Source organism: Protopterus annectens, chromosome 11.part0 (genome assembly GCF_019279795.1).
Source record: "Protopterus annectens isolate FY-2018-M chromosome 11.part0, PAN1.0, whole genome shotgun sequence".
In the NCBI taxonomy this organism is placed as follows: domain Eukaryota; kingdom Metazoa; phylum Chordata; order Ceratodontiformes; family Protopteridae; genus Protopterus; species Protopterus annectens.
Genome location: NC_056745.1, coordinates 476069981 through 476094599, shown reverse-complemented (window position 1 = coordinate 476094599; position 24619 = coordinate 476069981).

Below are 24619 nucleotides of genomic sequence, written 5' to 3'. Positions count from 1 at the left end.
CTTGTCACTTCTGGAGCATACACCTTCTGTGTAATCCTCCACAGCTTCCGACTTGTCACTTCTAGAGCATACACCTTCTGTGTAATCCTCCACAGCTTCAAACTTGTCACTTCTGGAGCATACACCTTCTGTGTAATCCTCCACAGCTTCCAACTTGTCACTTCTAGAGCATACACCTTCTGTGTAATCCTCCACAGCTTCCAACTTGTCACTTCTAGAGCATACACCTTCTGTGTAATCCGCCACAGCTTCCGACTTGTCACTTCTGGAGCATACACCTTCTGTGTAATCCTCCACAGCTTCCGACTTGTCACTTCTGGAGCATACACCTTCTGTGTAATCCTCCACAGCTTCCGACTTGTCACTTCTAGAGCATACACCTTCTGTGTAATCCTCCACAGCTTCCGACTTGTCACTTCTAGAGCATACACCTTCTGTGTAATCCTCCACAGCTTCCGACTTGTCACTTCTGGAGCATACACCTTCTGTGTAATCCTCCACAGCTTCCGACTTGTCACTTCTAGAGCATTCACCTTCTGTGTAATCCTCCACAGCTTCCGACTTGTCACTTCTGGAGCATACACCTTCTGTGTAATCCTCCACAGCTTCCGACTTGTCACTTCTAGAGCATTCACCTTCTGTGTAATCCTCTACAGCTTCCGACTTGTCACTTCTAGAGCATTCACCTTCTGTGTAATCCTCCACAGCTTCCGACTTGTCACTTCTGGAGCATACACCTTCTGTGTAATCCTCCACAGCTTCCGACTTGTCACTTCTAGAGCATACACCTTCTGTGTAATCCTCCACAGCTTCCGACTTGTCACTTCTAGAGCATACACCTTCTGTGTAATCCTCCACAGCTTCCGACTTGTCACTTCTAGAGCATACACCTTCTGTGTAATCCTCCACAGCTTGATTGCAAGGAAAATTAAAGGAATAATGAACCATTGTCCCTAGTTCCCACAGGGATGCTTTTAGACTAGGTGGGCCTAGAGCAAAAGTTCAGGATGGGGCCCACTGCCACGCCTTTATCAAGATCTGTGTATACAACCAGCAGTCTGGGGACTGCTAAACCTCCAGAAAATCTAAGTGTTCAAGTGTTTTGTGATGTATTTTAGGCCTTCTTTTTTATGATGATTACTTGTTACCTGTTCTTTTTTTCACTATAACCTACATTTACATACAAACACACACACACACACACACACACACACACACACACACACACACACACACACACACACACACACACACACGCACACGCACACACACAGACACACACACACACACACACACACACACACACACACACACACACACACACACACACTTAAAAAAACACCTTTACTGAATCATCTTTTGCAACATAGGCAAACTTACATTTATATAAAAGTAATCAAACCATATTAACAAGTTCACATTTACAAACGTTATATATCCCGTATATTGTTCTATACAATATAATCAGACTAACAGTACATAAATTGTTCAATCACTGCCTTTTCTTAAATCAAATTCTGCATGTATTTTCCCATAATTTCCATTTCTCTATGTAATTTATTCCTAACTTTTTCTAAAGATTCCACGTTCTGTGCTTTTATCTCTGTTACAATAGTCACTGCTTCAGGTATGGTTGGTTTAGACTTTGTCTTTTTATTAGTAAGTGCTTTTTTGGCAGCCACCAGAATTAAACTTAACATGGTATTACTATATGTAGGCAATTCAGATCCTGCATCCCAGCTCCAATAAATAAATAATTTCCATAGTTTCACTCATTTGCTTACCCAGTATTACTGATAAGAGTACTCCATAGGAAATTTTTAAAGTTTTACCATTTCTACTGCTTGTATCTTGCGATCCGTATCTATAGGCAAGAGCTTCCAGTTTCTCTGTTTTTGTATTATCTTTTTAGTCTCTTCCCACATACCCTTAGCTGCCATAACAGAATCTTTTTTAACCAATATTCCTAAATACTTCATTTTATCATGTCCCCTAAATATGGGTATTGCTGAACCCATTCATGTGTGGATACATAGTTTAGAGCTAAAGCTTTTGTTTTATCTTCATTAATTTTATATCCTGAGATCCCCAGAATGGTATTACAATGTTCCACAACACTGAGATGCTCTTTTCTGGTTATCATCTGCACATAAAGCCAACTTTTCTTGAATACCATACCAATTATATTCTTGAATTTCTGAATCCCTTACTTTCTTTGAAAATGATAAAAAATATAATGCAAACAACAAAGAGGAAAGACAACACCTCTGCTTGGTTCCTCTGTTCAGCCACAACTTATCAGAGATGGACCCTTCCCCTTAGATTTTTGCCTCTAACTCCTCATATATCCTCCCAATTAACCTTATTATTGCATCAGTAAATGCAAATGCAAATGTTTCCATTGCTCTACTCATAAGATTCCAGCTGACTCTGTTGAATGCTCTGCATCAAGACCCACCAACAACAGTGGTATTTTATTATATATTGTTTCCATCTGAATCAGCAGTGCACTATTAATGTTGTCAAATGTTTGCCACCCCTCCATAAAACCACATCAATCCATATTTATTAATTTTGGCAACACCTTTACCATTTTTTTAGCTAATATAGACATAATCACTTTATAATCATGGTTTAAAATTAAAACGGGCCTTCATGAAACTGGATCTGGTTAGTCTTTACTGTCTTTGGGTATTACAGCCACCACAGCTTTTTTCTAGGATGTTGGTGCTTCCCCTCATATTAAAATACTGTTAAACAAAACCTTTCAAATCTTTATCACTTTCTTCCCTCTTAGCTTCCAAACTTCCACCGAAATGCCATCTATTCCTGGAAACTTTCCTGCAGATCGGTTATACATCAACATTTTTAACTCAACTGCTCTTATCTTAATGTTAATTGTTGAGCTTCATCTATCTCTAACTCTGGCATATTTAAGTCTTCCATAAATATTTCCATATTTGCTTTTTCTTGATTTTTCCACTTCTCTGCTTTATACAAACCTTCATAAAATTTCTGAAATATCTTGTATACCTCTACAGGGTCTCTAGTTAGTTTTCTTTTTATAGGCTCCCTAAGTTTGGCAACAACCCTTTCTATTTTTTATTGCCTAACTAATCATGCAAAAAGTTGTGCTTTGGAGTTATTATAAAAAAAATAGTTGCTTAACAGCAATCTTTCTAAACTCATGCGTATTATCCAGTTACTCCCTTATTGTCTCTTTAGCACTCTGAAGTTGCACCTCTTCTTGTTCTGTGAAATTCCCCCTTATTCTGTAATACTTTAATGTTTGTCAGCCCCTCTACATAATTTTTGTTACTTCTTAAGCATATCTCTTTTTCTTTTATTTCTGTTCTATTTTTATTCACTCAGTAACTATAACTTTTGGAGTATTTTCTATCTTCCCTAACAGCTCCTGAATAATTTCCACTACCCATTCCTTGAATTCCTCGCTTTGTAATAGGTAGGTGGGGACGCACCGGTGTCTCATCTTTACCACATTACCCTGCATTTTTATCTTGGCAATTACTGGCACATGAATATGAAATAGTTATTGGATACATGTTAAAGTTCTCAAGTAAATGCACATGTCCCTGTGAAATATAATTCCTGTCTAGTCTAGCCCAGTTATTGTATCTTGGAGAATAAAATTCTTCAGGTTCCTACTACTGAACTCACATGTTCCATAGCATATATTTTTATAAAATTCTTCAGAAATTTAGCACCCACACACATATTGACACTGTCTCTGACAAACCAGTCGATCATGAGATGAAACCAAGTACACATGCATATGCACACATGTGTATACAAACACACATACACACACACACACACACACACACACACACACACACACACACACACACACACACACACACACACACATTCTCTCATATTGCATGCTTACCTACAGACAGATAAGACCAGAATACTTGAACAAAACCTACACAGATCCAAGGAGTATATGCAAATGCCACACAGAAGGAGACACAGCCGAGGACTCAAACTCAGACCCAAGTACTGTGAGATGGAAATTCTATTCACTTAATCATTTAACCAGTGGCCAGTTGTGCTCACAAAAATCCTGCCCAGACCACCAAACATTTCTACTTATTGTGTACAATGCTTATGCTTAACTGTGTAAGAACATGAAAGAAATTAGGGCCAACCTGATACTCTACATTGCAACAAACACAAAATATACACATGTACACCTATACAAGTACAAACCATAGCAATGATCATTTTACACTGGATTCTGAATACAATACATTGTGTGATGCTGCTTCTGCTTTGTCAGTTCAGTGAATGTTTAACACTGATCAAACAACAGTGAGACAAGTCACTTTTATCCAAGGAAAACCTCTGTACCCATCAATTACAGCTACTTTATTGGCTGTGTGCACTTTGGATTTCTGATTGTGATTTCAAAATCTCCACAGTAAAATATTCTAACATGCTTTACACAAATGCATGCCAGTTCTGCAAAGCCAGATTAATGACTGTTTAACTTGATCACAATAGCAGAGTCAGTCATTTTCATTCACATACAGCTCCTGTATGTCAGTCATTTTCATCTACATGCATTTTGATGACCATGGACATCTGAGATGTCTATTTGTGGTAAATACATACACAAATAAATAAATAAAATATTGATGCCATGGTAAGGTGTTTTTCGACTTTGTTTCATACTAATAGTAGCCTTAGTAGTATATTCCAACTTGCTTTATGCAAATCATGTTAGTCCTACAAAGCCAGAATAACAAGTAAATATCAGACTGAGGCATTTTTGTCCATAGACAAGCTCTATTCTTAAACACAGTGTTTTCAGTAACTAAAAATATTTTCTCAAATTTGACTGTTACCATATAATGTATGTGTCACTTATTAACTCACTATTAATTCTTTAATAACACCCCTTGAACTTGTCTTTCCTGATAAAATTAAAACATTGTTTATTCTCATTTCCCTTAAAACTGTCTATTTTGTTCTAATCTAGTATTTTTTATTTTCCTCTTCACTAGTGTGCAGCCAAAAGGGTTTGATATGGAAACATCTTACAACAATAATTTGCACTATTCCATTATTTCTGTTAATTTAATGTAATATCATAGGGCCATGGGAAATTTAAGTTAGTTGAATCTTGCAACCATTTACAACTTGTCAGTATCCTACCTCAGACTGAACATCCTGTTTTGAGGAGGGCCGGGGTGAATTTGTGAATAATCATCCAATCATCCAGTTTATGTTTGAAGGACAATAATATATCGCACTGTTTAACTTGCCATGGAAGTCTATTATAAAAGAGGGGATGGTGCTGTTTAATGATACTATCTCTCTACCTTGTTTTAATTATCTACTGATGAATGTATCGGACTATTAAGTTTGTAAAGAAGCAAAAGATCTGGGACTACTCACTCCCTAATGGTTCAGAAGCAAGGCATAGATCTCCTTGCAGGAATCTATGGGACACTGAGCAAAGATACAGTATTTCTAGTATTTCCTGATAGTTTATATTTATTTAAGTCATTGAACTTCTTAGTTAGGAACCTCTGAGGCTTTCTAGTGGTTTGATATGTCTAGTGAGGTACATCCCAAAGGAGGAGTTATATTCAATAATTGGCCTAATCAATACTGAATATAATGGGACAATGTCCTCTTTGCATCTGGATGATATCCCTTTGGTGATCAGCTGCACTAAGCAGATGGACTTTCTGACTACTGATCTTGCATGATAATCCAAGCAGAGTGAATTATCAACCCAAGTACCAAGGTCTCTAACAATATTATCATTTCAGAGTGGTGTATTGTGTATGCTGTATTCTAGGGGAGGGATTGTTTACAAAATGCAACTGTATTAAAATTTATGCCCATTGTTAGCACATCAGGTGCTTATTAGTGCAACTTCTTGTTATAAGGCTTGAGTGTCAAAGGATGACTAGACAATGACTCCTAGTTTTCAGTCGACTGGAAACTGGGTAAACAAGAGGTCTTGGTCTGTAGTCTGGAGGTTAAAAATAAATGCCAAAAAAGGAGTCCCAGCATGAAGCCCTGTGGAACACTACTGGTTACCTTCATACTTTTTGATGCAGCAGCTGTTACCTGCAGTTTATGGGTTCTGCCCCTTTGCCAGTATGTATCCACATTACCATACAGGGCTCTATTTGCAATGCACTTATCTTATTAACTATGTTAGCATGAGGTTTAGTGTCAAAATCCCTGGCCAGGTCAAGGCATACTGTGTGCACAACACATCCATTGCCAACAGTTCGGGTTACTCTTTTAAATAAGTTATCCAGATTCATTAGGTTTGATCTACCCATAACAAAGCCAAATTGCTGTGGCTCAAGTCTGATGAGATTTTTAATGGTCATAATTAATCGTTAATCATGTCAATTATAATATATTCTATGGCTTTGCATATGAGAGTCGACAGGCTAATGGACCTGTAATTCCCACAGTAAGTGGTGGGGCCACCCTTTTAGAGTGGCATCACCACTTCTGTGTGCCAAACTTCTGGGATGAAGCCAGTGGCTAAACTCAGATTAAATAGTTTAAGGAATGTTTCTGACAGGGCATGCTTAAACAGCCCTGTACATTCTCAGGTTCAATAAAGGAAGCATTTTTAATTTTTGAGATCACCTTTAGTACATGATCTTTGGTGAGCATGGAGGGTCTGATATATTCTGGGATAAGTGGGCTTTGAATAGTTTCCAAGCTGAAGTTAATTTTTAGCTAATATGTTGGCAATATAAATCAGGTCAGAATAAGGGGTTCCACCTTGAATAAGTTGTGAGCAATATTGGGTGTTATTTCTTAGTCTCCTAAAGTAATTAAAGAACGATTTGTAGTTGTCCTGAGCTTCAGAATGTAATTTCAGTTTGTGTGCTGCCTAAAACTTCCTAATATTTTTTTTGTCTTTTTTTATATTACACTTGATTTGAGGGTTCTTAGATCTGATATATATTTTAAGGATTTATATTTCTTTTATTGTATAGAGTTTGTTTATGTTGCTGGACCACCATAGAAGTTTGTATTTAAACTTCCCATTACATTTAGATCTAGTAGGTATTCTCAATTCTATACATTTATTTAAGTGGGTATAGGACTTGTGTAGCTTCCTGCTGATGCATATCTTGGATTTTGCTGGATAAGTGAATCATAAATGTCATCACAAATTTTAATTAAAATATATGTTTGAAATCCAGAGGGATAGCTGGTTTAACTAGTGCCCTGTGCCAGTCCCATGATGTTATGCCCTATCTCCTTAGGTCTTCAAGTGAAGAACAAAAAAAAGGTCTACTTCTGGACAAATACAGACCCCTCTCTGCTTTCTGAACATTAAAACCAAGTTTCAATAATTACACAGACATAGATGCACTGCAAATTCTGAAGACCCACAAGGTAGGGCATTTTGTTATTGAGGCTTCTGGTATTCAGCAGAGCTACTTTAATGTGATCCTGTTTCGTATTTGATGTGTTAACTTCATTGGGATGTCCAACAGCCGGTCTCTGTCTAAAAAGGTACTATGGGAGCAGTAAAGGCTTTAGCCACTATGCAAAATACTTGGAATTAGAGCTGCAAACCATCTTTGGCAAAGCAAGTAGGATTGTCAAGCATCTCGCCCCATGCTAACACATGCTGGATCTCCCTGGAATTATATAACTATTCAACCGACTGTTGAAGCCATTTATCTTTTTTTTTTTTTTTTTTTTTATACCTAGGCATCATTCTTGGAGAAAGAAGGATTCGCTCACATCCAGAGACTTGCGTGCTTTGGTGACAGGCATGGAGAACTCTAACATGTTCCTCTGCATATCCCCCAGGGTTTTGCATGTCAGTGCATTCTCATCTACACAGACCACCACCATGTCGTAGTTATATTTACTAGGTGAAATCGCCTTAAGAACCCTTGAGATCCTGGCAACTGAAAGACAACTTACTGTCCCCCTGTCTTTGCCTATGACAGAAGAATCAGTTTGTCTGATTATAATGTCTCACCAATCACTAAAATGTTTTTATTTGTAGAGTAGTTGTTTGTACTGGATCTAGGATGATTTAAATCTTGGTGACTCTGTTGTGGAGGTAGAGTTTTGCTGAGACATAGTCTTCATAGATCTAGGAGGCATTGAGAAGGATTATTATACAGACTCAGCATAAGTCATTTTAGTGTGGATTGGTGTAAGAGCATTTTAGAAGTGTGTACTGCTCACAGTCGGCCTTCATATTAGTTAAATACTCACATCTCACAAACAGAATGTGTTGTACTAAGTAAAGCCTGTTATCTGTGAGCATCAGGCAGTTACTACACTGCCTACGGATACCAAGTGCAATGAAAATGCCAACAGAATGAAGCAAGCAGGATGACCGTCCATTTCAGTCTGAAGGATAGAATAGAATTAGATCAAATTATTAGAGGACTAGATTCGGTTAAATGAGCTGGATATCGGACTTTAATATGGAGACAGCAATTAGTTGTGCTACGTAGCTATGCACTATGCAGAGCAGCTACTATCAGCTAAAGGTAATGTGGAGAAAATGCAAGCTAATTGTTCTAGATTAGAGCAACTGTGGGTTGTCTGACTCTACTATTTGGACCCAATGTGTGCAGCATGGCTTGTTAAACAACTGTGGACAGCTCTCCATACTACAGATCTTGCTAATCACACTAACCAGTAGTAATTTGGAAAGGTTAAGTGGTGTAGATAAAGATATGGCTCAATATATCTGCACCTATACAGTGCGCTGTTAAACATGGCTGCATGATGAGAACTGCCGTGCAAACACAGGCAATTTATAGCAACACAGAAAAGCTGAAAAAATTCAAATAAGCCCACTGACCAATAGTAACACAACTATCTTCAAGGTTCTACAGTAATCAGAAGTCAAGAAATGGCTAGGCTCTTTCTCCCTTCTCACTAGATTTAAACTAGTAACATATCTTGGCTAGATTAGTAATAATCACCAAAAAATGTAAAGCTATTACAGTAAACTCAATAAGAACAGAAAATATACTTATCCCAGGTCTTGTAGGACTGGTATTTTAGTCAGATCTGGTGAACAATTTTCACAATCAATAGCTTTGCACTTAAACATCCAGCAGCTCATAGGAAATAAGCTATGGGACATGTAAATATGAGCAATTTATAGCAACCGAGGAAAGCTGAAAAAATTTTAAGGAAAATACCAGCCAATAGCAAACCAATACTTTTCATGGTTCTGCAGAAATAAGAGACCTATAAATGTCTAGGTTCTTTCTCTGTTCTTACTAGAGTGAAATGAGCAGCAAATTTCAGATAGGTTATTAATAATCACAAAAAGGTGCAAATATATTGCAATACACTCAGTAACAGCACAACTCAGATTTATTGTTAGCATGTATTAGAAAGCTGTTTCTTCCTATTTATCAAAGCCATTATATTATTTCAAATGAACAGCATCTAGGCTTCCACCCTACTTACACTTATATTCTGTCAAGTATTAGACTAAATCAGGGACATTAAATTATTCCAAGGCAAAAATAAGGGGACACTCATAGATTTCTGTGGCTCTGCTACTGGAATAATGTATTTAACATTTGCTCATTTCTTTTCTATACTTATTGCCTATATGATATGGTTGTAATGGCAGCAAATGGGAGAAATCAGAAGAAGCTGAGAAATGGGATACAAAGGAAATAGTGGAACAGGCTAACAGCTTCAAGTACTGGGAGCAGTGGTTGAGGAGAAGGGAAGTCTGACTGAGGAAGTCAAAGATAGAATCAGAGTGGCTGCAGCCAGCTGGCACTAAGAGGTGTAGTGATAACAGAAAGATGCTAAAGAAGCTGAAAAGTAAAGATATACAAAACAGTGGCTCTACCAGGACTACTGTATGGTATAGAAACCTGGTAAGTAAAGGTAGAGCAGCTGAGGAAGCTAGAGGTGATGAAGATGAACTGCCTAATATGGGTGGTAGGATGCACACTGTGGGACAGACAAAGAAATGACATAAGAGCAGAAGCCAAAGTAGCTCCAATTACAGAAAAGCTGAAAGACAACAGATTACAGTAGTTTGGGGATATGAGTAGAAAAACAGAAAAAAGTCTGGTGAAGAAGATTTGGGACAGACAGGAAGTAGGTAAGAGCAATGAAAGCATTCAGCAAAGGGGTGGATGGATTGTGTGAGAGAAGAGCTGCAACTGTCAAGCATGAGTGTTGAAGAAGGTAGGAGTGTGGGATTGAATAGAGAGAGATGGGGACAGTTGACAGGATACCCCAACCCCATGTAGAAAATGGGAAAAGGTAAGTTGATGATGATGATTATGATCGCTCATCATATACTCTCATTCATCATTATGTTTTTTATAGGTTTAATGGTAGCTATGGACAGTGCCCTAGGGTAGAGGGATAAAGCCTTGACTATGGCCCAGGCAACCTGGATGTGATTAGCAGGTTGGGCATATAAGGCGCTTGCAGGAAGGGATGGGTGTGCCCATTCAAGGGGCTGGTGACCTGGAAATTCCACACATTTGATCCCTGATGGGGGCTGGGGACATAGGCCAAAGAGGGGAATGGGGGGTGGACATTAGCTGAACTGCTGTGGAAGTAGGGGTGATACAGCAGCAGCACTTGAACAATACAGGAGATCGTAAGAGGAAATGGAAGTAGCTTAAAGTGACCCTCCCATAGCAGAATATGATGTTCAGTCCCAGAGTGTATTAAGCTCCTTAAATCTTATTCATTTGATTCTGTAGAAGGTTAGGAGGCATGGGTAGACCAAACTACTGACAGAGGCAGTGTGATGTGCTGATGGTCAGCTGTGTGGTAGAAAAAATATAGAAAAATAGATGGTAGCATATGTGTAATATACTGTATAATTTTCGTTCTTTGTTTTCATGCACAAACTGCCATGGTCAAAAACATCCTGTTTTAGAGATTATGTCTTGTTATTATTTTGGCCAATATTTTAGGACCTGATTGACTGCGATACAGACCTCATCTTTCAACTTTATATACTTTTCCCAAAGTGAAACCACAGCGGTTAGTATAATTGATCCTACTAAGTTCAGAGTACTCTTGGATATACATTTACACTTCTAATTCTTCTATTTAATATTTGATCATTCTGTGCCAGGGAAATAGAAGCCACCTTCAATTCAACATATGTAAGTCCTTTACTGTCAGAATTTTGCTGAATAACACAAACACATCCATCATATTCATTCTTGTCATATCATTTGCTCCAGCTATTAAGACAGTATTGTTAGCCATTTCCAGTTTTGGATTTATCAGCCTTTACATACACCTGATATCCTAGCATTAGGCATATTTGCACTGATTGCAGTCATGCTGTACCCGTTCATTAGATAAGAATCCATCCACCTAAATCTTGAACTGTCAAACACTAACAATTTTGCTCCTAAACATTGTTCTCCAAAGAATGTTCTTTATCATATTCATTTAGTTTAAGCTAGCCATGTGGCACAGAGAAAGAGTGAGAAAAAGCCCCAAATGCAACCTGGAAATGTAGTTTCTATTTGTGGTCCAGACACTGGAGAAACCAAGCAGGAGGATGGGACTAAGTGACTGCTGCTGGCACATCCATCCAGGAATTACACATGGCGGTTTGGTCCACTGGAAGGCTGCCATCTTGTAAAGGATGGGTGTGCCAGCCTGAAGAATACAGGCCGAGGAAGCACACCCAGTAAACAGCTTGCTCACTGTAGCTAGAGGATGCATGCCTACATGCACGGGAGTAATGCATGTGCCTGTGTCTGATGTTGCCAGAGTCTTTCCTGTCTATAATTACTGTAGGGGTAGCAAGGGCAAGAAATCTCTGATGCCTGCCTGGATGATTGCATCTCCTTAGAAAATGAGATTTTAAGGGGGGAAGCTGATGACCTGCAAGCAGCACACGAATCATAATAAACTCAGTTCATGCTGTCTTTTAATATACTTTTAAAGTCTAATGAATATTTCCTTTCATGTGTGTCAATCATAGTGTTAGAGACTTGATCACTCAGACTTGGCTTGTTTATTGTTCTGTCTTTACCTTCCCTCCCAGCCAGTTCCCTGTTGGATCTATACCAAAAAGACACTGATCAAGTTTTATCTCTTCAATTTCAGTTTAAATTGTGCTATAATCACTTTTACTGCCTTGTACTACTGTACCCTGAAGTAAGATCATTTGATTGAAAGATGAAAATGCTACTTCTGAAAACTTTAAAATAAATTTCCTTTTGAAGTAATGTTTAAGTGGTTGGCATCATTTGGGTGTAATGGAGCTGGAAAAGCTTTTGTTAAGACAGTTTCTCTCTATTGGCTAAAACTTCTAACCCTTCTGCTTTAGATATTCCTTTATCCCCCTGGTCATTCTTTCTTTGTGTGTGTGTGTATTTTGTGTGTTCTTTTCTCCTCTGCACTTTTAGTGAGCTACCAGAGGTTTTGTTCTTCACACCCTACTCTTCCTAACCTAATGCCTAAAACAACCTAAATAGTAAGTGAGCAATGTGGTGGTGTAAGGGCTTTGTTAACCCTTTCTGTGAGAGATTCTACCCCAAATAGCCTTGCCTCTCCTGTAAGGCACCTCCACCTCATCTCCAGCCTCCAATGACAATAACAGACAGGATACCTGTTTCAGAACACATCTCCAAACCTCCCCCTACAGAGTGGGAATAGGTTCAACTTTATCCTTCCTGTGTCTCACAAGGCAATTATGGAGCTAATTTTGGTGTTAACTTTTCATTGACAGACCCATAAGAGTTTTGTATGAGTATTGCATTATTGACTGTTTATTCTCAACGCCATGTTAGCCCTTTAGTAGTAATCTAAACTTATGAAATTCTTTGACTGTAAAATAGCTTAAATATACCACCATAAAATACTACTTCATCAGTCCATATTCAGTCTCTACTTATTATCTGTTGTTCTTCCTCTTGACTTCCTTAACATGAGTAAAGGCTTAATCACACATTTTACTGTGCCCTAAAGCGTAATAGGGAAACATTTATTTCTGTGCAGTTATATAAACTGCTCGTATAGCCAAAAAAAAAGAGAAAAGTCATTTTAAAAATGTTTATTCAACAAAAGTAATGTTTCAATCAAATATGGAATATTGATATAAATGTTAACAGACTTTGGGAGAGGTAGAGACAGAACTTTGCCTGGCATAAATAATGACTACACAAGAAGTAGGCTGCTGAGAATAAAAATGAAATCTTGAAATTGCTAAATGCAAAGTTAGAAGGAATGACTGATGATATGAAAGTGTGTAATGACAGAAACTGAAAAGGAGAAAACAAGGCAAAACAATTGTATAAATCCTAATCAGTGAAAATCAATGGGACTGCATTTTTCAGAATGACAGTCATAAATGAATTCCAAAGAAATTCACCCAATGGATATGTTGAGGTTGTAAGGATAAAAGGAGGCAATATAAAACTAAATAATGAGTTTGTAGGATGTGTACTGCAATGAACCATAACATAAAGAAGCTGTAGAACTAGAAAATTAATATGTTAGAGGGTAGTAATGTGAAACCTGACACAACTGTGAGTATCATGAAAATAACGGCTGTACATACTGTGCAAAGTAGTCAGATATATATACTGCAAAGCAATACAGCACGTCAAAAAGTCTGAGAATAAGAGTGATAAAGAAATCATATTAGAACAACTGCAATACATGGCAAATGTGTTGTATGGATAAGAGGGTAACAATGTCAGAAAGTGCCATCATGTCAGTTTATGGTACCAGAATCTGAAGTTTACTGTTAAAGATTTCAAGGCTATGATGCAATTTAATTTCACACAAAATGTCAGAATGCTGAAAACACAGTTACCATCGTTACCATCACAGCTTCTTCTGCATTATGGGTACTAACCATTCTTAAAGGTATAAACATATTTCTGTATATATACACACACACACACACACACGTGTGTGTGTGTGTGTGTGTGTGTGTGTGTGTGTGTGTGTGTGTGTGTGTGTGTGTGTGTGTGCATGTGCACATGTATATACATAGTGATATACAGATATATATGCATGTATATTTTAAATCTGTACATGTAACTGCAATAATAATAGCTAAATACAGGAGTTTAGTGTTAAATTTCAGGCTAACTAAAACTAGTTGTGTGGTATGTTTATGTCTTATTCATATCATAAATTGAAGCCAGTGAGGCAAATCTACTTTAACTGTGCTTATACAAATAAGGTCTACAGCCTTTTGATTTAGTTCACAGATTCATAGGTTCATAGATTAGTACTAGGCTAACTGCCCTTGCGACCCATTTTAAGCCTAGACAATTATCCCTTGGGAGACTGAAACCCTGTACCTTGTGTTTGTAAGGCAAACACCTTAACCATTAGGCCACCCTCCCAACCAGTATTACCTCTGCTGTCTCTTTAAATGCAAGTCAATATACTTGGTAGAGATGTGTGTGAGCTTTAGGCACAATGAAGAGGATTTATCTGGCAGATGAAAAAGGTTACGTCCCTTAAAAGGAACACCAACTGCTGCACTCGTCTATGCTTCTAATGATCCGGAATCAACACTACTAGTTGCATGAGCCAAAAGACTGGTGGAGGCCATAGAGTTATCTGCAGCTGTTACCATAGGTGTACTCACAGGGCAAGATCCTCGCAACGCTGTTTTCACTCTTAATCAAAAGGGAGTTAATGCTCGTCTGTGTTTACCAGTTCCTGAGCTCTTTACATCTTTCAATGTCCTACAAGATGCTGTTCCCAACTGAATCCATGTTGTATTAGTACTTGCTGACAAAGATTTCTCTTTTCGTGTGGCAAAACTCATTCTGTACTGAATTGTTGTTGTCTATTAACTGAATCTGGATAAGCAGTATTTAATGGTTTTGTTCATGTAAGCTATGTACACCTTTTGAGTGGTATGAAACAGCCAATTTCTGAATCCTGAATTTCCTGACTGTTGAAATCCATCTAAAGTGAATGCTTACTTTCCCAGTGCTGTACTGGTCCTTGAGCAGAACCTGTACTAATGCTCAAAAAAAACAAAGTTTTGTTCTGCAGCGTGTATATCATTCCCTGGTGTATCCTGCCTTGAGATTTCCTGAATTTCCTGACTGTTGACATTAACACTTTCCCTCCACCCCACCTGCCTCTCACTACCTCACCACTTCCCTCCTAAGTCCCTTAACCTCCTCTCTATTACATCCAACAGGCCCCACCTATCATGCACTCTCCTACTCCTAAAACCTTTATTTCCACTTCCTTCCTCATCCTTCTTCTACTGCCTCTATACCATGCCACCTCCTATACTCACTTCCATCTACACCCTCCACCTCTGCCTCCCCACCTCCCCCACACAACACACTTACACAACATCTCAGATTCTTTAGTTCCCTCCCACCCTTCCCTCCTCTTCAAAGTAAAACTTTTCCTAATCACTACTAAATACTACAAACCCAGACCTTTTCATTACCAGACACTTCTAACTAAGTACAAACCAAAACAACTTATTCCTTATCTTACTTACCTCTGCTTAGCCGGTGACATTCACCCTAATCCAGGACCAAACTTCTCTCCTACTAACCACACTAGCTCCCACAATAATTCCACCAATAAATACCTCAAATTCCTCACCATCAATGCCCAAAGCCTAAAAAATAAAATAATCCACTTTCATGCCTGGCTCATCACAACTCACCTGACATGTAGCCATCTCTGAAACCTGGCTAAAACCTCACATAAGTGATTCTGAAGTCCTTCCCCCTGGATTTCAATCACTTCGATCTGATCGCCTAAGTACTCGAGGTGGCGGTGTCGCACTAGTCTACTCCAACCAGCTGTCCTTTACTCCATATCCTAATCCCCATCCCTTCTTTTAATAATGTTGAACTTGTAGCAGGCCTTCTAAAAATTAACAATCATAAAAGCATCTGCTTCATTTCCCTCTATATTCCTCCAGGTAACAACACCAACACCCTGGAAGACATCCTGTCTTGGGCCTCCTCAAATATTAAACTGGAAACCTACATATCGACTGGAACAAAATCAACAACCCTAATCCCACCATGTCAATCAATCTGTTTAACTAGACTCAACTTACTAACACCATCACTAGACCCAACAAAACCAACCCCCCAGACTCTATACTAGACTGGATCCTATTATCTCATCCCAATAAAGTGATACAACCTGGTGTCATACCAGACCCATTAGGAGACCACCTCCCTGCCTTTACCCATTGAGCTTCCCTCACCCCCTCTCCACACTCCCACCAGTTTATCCACACTCAGAACCTCTCTAACTTTAACCCTACTACTTTCTCTGATTTATTCAGGAATACCAATTGGAACCCCCTGAAAACTATTCCATTAGACTCAGCCGTTGACTTTTTAAACTCATCTTTCTTAAATGTCCTTAACTCCCTAGCTCCAGTAAGAACAAAATGAGTAAAAACTAAGACCACCCCGTGGCTTACCAAAGATACCAAAAAGATTATGCTACAAAGAGATAAAACCTGGAAAACATACCTCCAAACTAAACAACCAGACATCTTACTTAAATACAAACAACTAAGAAACCTTGTCAAAAAACAAGTTATCAAAGATAAAAAGTCCTATTACATCAAAATGCAAACAAATCATGCAAAAAACCCCCCAAAATTTTGGAACTCTATCAACTCTCTCCTTAGGTCAGGTACTAAAAACAATCCATGCCCCGACATCAGCAAATCTGACCTTGAAATTGCCTCACTATTCAACACCTTCTTCACCACTTCTATTGCTGAGCTAACCAAGATCTTTACCAACAACAATCCTCAACCCCACCCCAACCAAACATCCTCTCCCTCCTCTCCCCCCCTACTTTCGAACTCAAACCCATCTCCACCTACCAAATAAAGAAACTACTCTCTAAACTAAAGCCTTGCTCCAATGCACCCGACAACATTCCCTCCTCCTTCTTAAAAATAGCCTCCGATGGTATTGCTCTCCATATTAGCATCCTGATCAATAGATCCCTACTTGAATCCTATGTACCCAAACTATGGTGCTCTGCATATATTCTTCCACTTCACAAGGGTGGCAAAAACTGTAACGTATCGAATTTCCGCCCCATAGCAATCCTTTCCCCTCTCTCTAAACTCCTTGAAAAATGTATCTACCTTCAGCTCTTGCCATTCCTTACCAAACACAAGCTACACTCTCCTACCCAACACGGACATAGTATCAACACCGCCCTTCTTTCCTTCTTACATACTGTCAATTTAGCCTGTGACTCCGGTAATTTAGTATCCTCTGTTCTGTTGGACTTATCTAAAGCTTTTGATACTATCTCCCACACCACCCACGTTCTAAATCATCTGTCTAATCTCAGTCTCTCCCACAAAACTCTCTCCTGGTTTTCCAGCTATCTTTCTGACAGATCCCAGGATGTCAAATGAGGCCAGGGCACCTCCACCTTCCGTCCTACCCCCACTGGAGTACCCCAAGGATCCATACTTGGCCCAATTCTATTCAACATCTTTATTAACGACTTTTACAAGGCCATACCCAATACTAAAATTGTTCAATATGCTGATGATTCTACTTTGATCTGTGGCGCCTCCAACTTAACAGATCTCCAACTACTGACACAAACAGCCTTCTCTACTACTGAAAACTGGATGCTCCAAAATCACCTCTCATTAAATGCTAACAAAACTAAAATCTTTCTATTCTCTCCTTTTAAGTCCTCCCCTATTGATAAAAACTAATTCCAAATAATCAGTCATAACAACTCCATTTTAGAGGTCGTTCCCTCCGCCAAACTTCTTGGTGTAACTATTGATGAACACCTAAAATTTAATACTCACGTTCAGCTAAACATAAAGAAAACCCACATAAAACTCAGTCTACTTTATAGAAACAACCACTTCCTCTCTCCTGCTACCAGACTAACTCTCACCACTTCTTATCTCCTTCCCCCTCTACTGTATGGTGCCCCTCTGCTTACTAATTTATCCTCCTCACTATCCTTCAAACTAGAAATATGTTACAATAAAATCTCCAGATTTGCTACCAAAGCCAAATGTTCCTCTCATCACTGTTCCTCCCTTCACTCATTAAACTGGCTTGAACTCCATAACCAACTTGACTTTCTCCAAATCATGACTGCCTATAGACTGCTATTCCAACCTACCAAGTGCCCTGCACTATCCAATATCCTACAACCATATACTCCCCATAAAACACTTAGATCTACCCACCAAACCCTAATCACAATCCACAAACCCAAGCACCCAGCTAGTCAACTTCTGCTTTCCTTCACCTTAGCAAAAAAATGGAATGCTCTTCCCTCCACTCTTAGGACCTGCGTTAACCTTGAAAATTTTAAAACTCTTCTTCATTCTCACCTTTACTCAAACAGGAAATGCAACTGTACTCTTCACCCTATACCTCTCAAAGTCTCCTCTACTTTTACTCTTGGTTAACCTCTCACCTAGCTAATCTTGCTCATTTGTATTATGTATATATAACTATACTGTAAAATCTAGCCTCAAGGCCATTTGCCTGTCTTTTACACCTAAACAAAATTGTAATTGTTTGTTTCTTTATGAATGCTACCTGTTTATTTGTCAGTTATGCAAAGTTTCTTAGTAATTATTCATGTAACTATTTATTGTTGGAGCTTTTCTCCCTGGGCCTTCACTGAAAACAGGCTCCCTGAGCCCAGTGGACCTCCCCGGTCATCAAACTGGAATAAATAATATAAATAAATAAATAATAAATGAATGGTAAATGGTCATGAACAGGTGAACTATGGTCATTGTGGACAGGATGCAATAAGTAGTGTGAAAACTGCATTAAATAATAAATACTGTGTGTATGTTTATGAGACAGAGTGCAATTAACATATTTCAGTGGTATACAGTGTAACTTGTGATTTTTGCAGAGGTAGTCAAAACACTTGAGAAGGCAACCAGTTTGTAAATAAATGCAGTGATGTGCCACGATCAGTACAGACGTAGTTGCAATCAGGCAGATATCTCTGAATTGATACAAAATATTTTTTGAAAAAGAAATGTGTGCATTATCAGCATACCTGCAAGTAGAGAGCACAAAATACAAAATGCTGATAGTAAGATTGCTATTCTAGCAAGAGATTATGATATTTTTCAGCATTTAGTCCGCCTGAAGATAAAATGTTACATTAAATTTTCATCAGAAGTTGTACCAGTGATCCATCTACTTCACAAGCATATGTAACAGCAAGGTATAATTGTTAAACAGACTGAACCATTAGAATGGGTTAACAATACAGTAACTTTGTGAAACAAGACAGATTTAAAATATGTTTAGATTCACAGGACTTAAGAAATGGATTCTGCTAGGACATTATCCATTATAGACAGTGGAATGGATTGCTACTATGCCTAATGTAAAATTCTCTTCAGTGCTGAATGCTAATCAAATTTTTGGCAAAGCAAGCTAGAGAAGGCTGGCTCAAAGCTATGTACCTTTAACACACCACTGGGCAAATGGATTTTTAACACTACCATTTGAAATTTCATCAGCTCTTGATAGATGTTTCAAAGAGCCAAAGCTTATATGGTTTAAGGCTTGGAAGTAGTTGTAAACATAGCTGATGGCATTTTGGTACAGGTATTTTCAAATAACACCAAGATACCAGACTGAGTAAGCTGTTATTTATCTATTTATTTATTTATTTATGTTTGTTGATCTGGACAGTGCACTGATCTACAAAGATCCTTTACAGACAAAAACTGAAAAACCTGAAAATAAAAAATAAACAAAAGTAAGGAAAGTAGCTAGAAAGTATACAGAACAAAGATTTTGCAAGACAATAACGTTACAGTATAACTTTGAAGAAGCATTATAGTAGATGTAATTACTAGCCAGACTATGAGCACAAGGTCTGAAATTAAATAAAGCTAAATGACAGCTTGGTGTGTCTCCTATAAAGTACGAGTCATCTTCTTACAGCCAGTGGGTTACAACCAGATCTCTACAAGGTATGTGCTACTATAAATATGCAGACATCAACAGACAAACCCTAACTACTTTGATTCATGAGGATGACACAATGCCTCTTCATGTTCATACCACACTTGTCAGGAATAAATGTACCTCAAAGAAAACAACTTGAGCACAATGGAATCTGGATTTAGGCTGGAGAGCAAACTACAAGATTTCACTTATAAAAGAGATTGGTACCTACTGTCCCCACATTTAAATATTTTGATTCAGAATTATCTATGATGCTACAAGTGTATGTAGTCTAGAAAGGGTGAGGAATGGTACTTCTGCAAAAAGGCAGGTCATTTGCAGATGGATTTAGAACACTGACTGATGCAAAACTGGATATTCACAGGTTGAGAAAAAAATGCTAGCCATAGTGTTTGAATGTCAGTAATAAACCAAATGCTTCACAAATAGGGTATGCTCGGCCAAACCATTAACTCATAAAACACCAGAGGCCAGCATGTGCAGCTTGTAAATTCTTTTATTAAAGAATGGATGTCTATAAGGCATATAATGCCACAAAATATAACAAATCAAACCGGTTTTGGATATGCAGCCTTCATCAGTGATAAAGCGTTAAACATCCACAAAGTCTCATTACTATTTATAGATACCACCAACCAATAAGAATATGGTATAGTCCAACCCTAAGGCCGGTTTCTCTTAGTAATGTATATCATGAAACAAAGAGTGTCATCACCATCTGAATATTACAATCAAAAATAATTGAATATATATTATAACCATAAGGTAAATAAATAACATGAATAATGAACAACATAAAATAAGTCCCCGTCAATAATGTACTAACTTATAAACCTGTAAAGTGTACACATGAACTACTATATAGACAAACTGTTATGAAAGGAACTGAAGACCTATTCCCACTTATATAAACAAGTATTGTTTTGAATATTCAAAGTTGACATATGATAGCATATAAAAAACTAATCACAAAGGCAATAGCTTGCCAATATATAACCAATGTCTTACCCAGACCCATGATTACCTATTATACAATAATATATACCATGAACATAATTTAAATATATCTAGTCCAATGGTTATGAAACCAAAAACATTTTTTGTCTCATAATTATGAGAAACCATAATCATGTTCATATCTATGTCAATGTTAACACATATGCTATGTTCAAAACCATCAATCATATATATCAGATGAATTTTGAATTTATAAGTGATCATTCAAGCCAGGGGAAAATAAAGCACCAAGATGAATAATCCAATATTTTTCCTTGTGGTTCAAACTACTGTGCCACCCTTGTTGGCTACTTCTGTCTCCCGTTATTTTGTCTATGATCATAAACATAAATTTGGCATTATGATGTTTAAGTGTGTGTCTGTACAAAGCATTGGTTTCCTTTTTATTTTTTATGTCACTTTTGTGTTCACCCATCCTAATTCTGAGTGATTGTGATGTTTGTCCGACATAAAATGCTGAGCATTGACACGTTGCCAAATAGATAATCCAGGTACTGCTACAGTTCCCAAAAACTCTAAGATCATAGACCCTGCTTGTACTGGTACTAGTAAACTGTTTTCATTTACTGACTTGATTACAGGATGCACAGTGACCACATGGAAATGTTCCCACAAGTTCATCCCCAGATATTGTCAACTGTTTGTGAATAGCACCTCCACTTTCCTTATGCTTATAGTGTGAAAACATGGCTCTTAAATTCTTGCCCCATCTATATGAAAATTGGCATTTCGGGCCCAAAATATTTCTTAAATGGTCATTTGCTAGTAATATATTCCAGCTGGAATCAAGAATGTTTCTGATAACATTATGGTTTCTACCAAATGTGGTGACAAACCTTAATGGAGACTCTACACCTAACGGTTGACATTTTTTTTATATTCCAATAGTTTATTTCTATCTTAGTTGTCAGACCACATACTAGCTGATATTATATCTGATTGGTGATAACCTCTATCTAGAAATCTATTTTGAAGATCCTGTTTAGCTCTCCCAAAGTCTGTCTGGGATGAACAAATGCTTTTAATTCTCAAAAATTGAGACTTTGGTATGTTGCGGATGGTGTGGCATGGATGCATACTAGATGCATGTAATAAGTGTTGTATTGTGGATATTTTCTGTATGCTTTATACTCAAAGTATGGTCATTATTCCTGTACACCGTAACATCCAGAAAATCAATAGTATTGAGATCATATGTAATAGTAAATACTATGCCTCAAATGTTACCATTCAAATATTCCACAAATTCCTGCAAGTACGCAGAATCATAACAGTTTGTCTATATAGCCAAAGTAACTTACCACTAAGCCATCTCAGATATACTATATAGGTTCATAGGTTCATAGGTTCATACTAGGCTATCTGCCCGAGGGCATTTATAAGCCTAGCCCATCGTTTTGTGGCTTACGCCACCCCTTTAGTATGGGGAACTATACCCATTATTTTGCTGTGCCTCTGTCGAGCAGTGACACTGAGGTAATTCCTGGGGTATATCTGCGATCTCCCATCCATTGGTCAAGATTTCTCTTGAACAAGGCCAGCGAGGTGCTCTGCCTCACATGTACCGGGATTTTGTTCCACAGCATAGGGAGTCTTTGGGTGATGAATCTATCCCTCCAGCACATCCTATTAATAGCCGTGTCGAGGTTTAAGTCTCCTGCCCTTGTGGCTCTGATGGATCTAGATTTTTGAGGTGAAGCATATTCATCAAATCTGGGTTTGACATGGCCTTGTATGTTAGGCAAAGGTCACCTCTGAGCAAGCGGTAGCGACTGAATAGAGCTGGAGTTCTTTCAGTAGGGCAGCATAGGACAGATTTTGAGACCCTTTATCCTTTTGGTGAGGAACTTTGTGGCCTCTCCAGCTGCTGCAAGTGTCGGGTCAGATACATTCCGAATGGGGCATTGTACTCAATCATTGGTCTGATGAGTGATGAGTAAAGGGAGACTATGACCTCCCTTGATCTAGATGAGAATCCCTTCATGATAAGGTGGGCAATGTAGAAGGACTTCCTAACTACTTTAGCTACATGGGTGTCGAATGACAGACTACTATCAACCTGGGTCCCCAGGTCCCTGATAACTTCTTCTGTGCTCAGTGGATTGCCACCTATTTGGTAGCTAGGGGTAACCTTGTTTTTCCCGAAGGGTATGACTATGCATTTTTGGCATTTAACTTTAGGCCGTGGCTCTGGCACCAGTTATCCATTTCTGTGAGACCCTTCTGAAGGATATCTGTGTCAGATGTGTTTTCTACTATGGCGCCAGTTTGCAGTCATCTGCAAACTTTGTCAGCCATAACCCTCCTGTGTTTGCTTGTACTGGAAAAGTAGATGCCAAACAAGAGTGGGCCCAGGACTGAGCCCTGTGGGACACCACTTGTGACAGGCTTTGAGTCTGACATGGCGCCAGCAACTCTGACCCTGTGGGTTCTGTCACTCAGCCAGTTTGCAACCCATCTTGTGATGTATGGGTTAACATTTAAGCTGATGAGTTTTTCAATGATACCCGAGTGGGGTATTGTATCGAAGGCCTTAGCCAGATCGAGGTAGGCTGTATGGACTGCCTTTCCCTCATCAATGGCTTTGGTGACTGTTTCAAAAAGTCAACCAAGTTTAAAAGGCATGATCTGCCTTTGACAAAGCCAAACTGGGTTGGATCCAAAGTCTGCAAATTCCCTATGTCTTTATTTATGAGGTCCATTATGATCCTCTCCATGGCTTTGCAGATAAGGCTTGTCAAGCTAATGGGCGGTAATTTCCAGGGTCTGTGGAGGCACCGCCTTTGTGAAGTGGGACCACAGTTGCAGTGCGCCACTCCTGGGTACGATCCAGAGGTAAGACTTTGATTAAACAGCTGTCCTAGCTGTGGGTTTAATTCCTCATTGCGTTTGTGGAGCACACAGCCGGGGCCACCATCGGGTCCCTTCGATGCTGTGTTTTTGCTTTGGAGAGAGCAGTTCTCACTTGGGCGCTGGAGATGTTTGGGGGCTGCACTCATTTGGTATAGATATCTCTCCTTTTGGGGGAGTTTGCACTGAACCTGTCAGCCAGTATGTTGGCAATGTCTGTAGGATCAGTAATCTTCACATCATTTTGAACTAGTTCTGAGCATATCTGGGAGTTTCCTCCTAGGTTTCTAACATAGCTAAAGAAGGCCTTATGATTGTCTTTTGAGTCTTTAGCTATTTTTCTCTCGAAATTTGCTTTGGATGATTTTATGAGAGCTCTTAGTTTTTACTTATAGTGATCAAGGGTGTCTTACCTTTTAAGGATTTTGCTCTATCTTGTAGTAGCTTCCTCCTTTTGTTGTAGAGTTTGTTTATGGCTGGGGTCCACCAGACTGGACGCTTGCCTTTGGTACAAAGAGTCTTTGTTTTGCTTGGGATTGCCTTATCCATGCAGTCCTGCAGGTGCTGGTAGAAGGCGTTTGTAAGTGATTCAGCGGCTTGAGTATTGTTTTCCCCCGGCTCGGGCGCCTGAAAGGAGACCACACTAGTCTTTAGAAGTGTGAAGTCGGCTTTTGAGAAGTTCTTTACTGTGGTCTTTTTTATTTCAGGTGGGGTGGGATGAGGACCTCCAGCGAGATTAGTTTGTGATCTGATCTCACCAGTGAGGGGTATACTTCGGT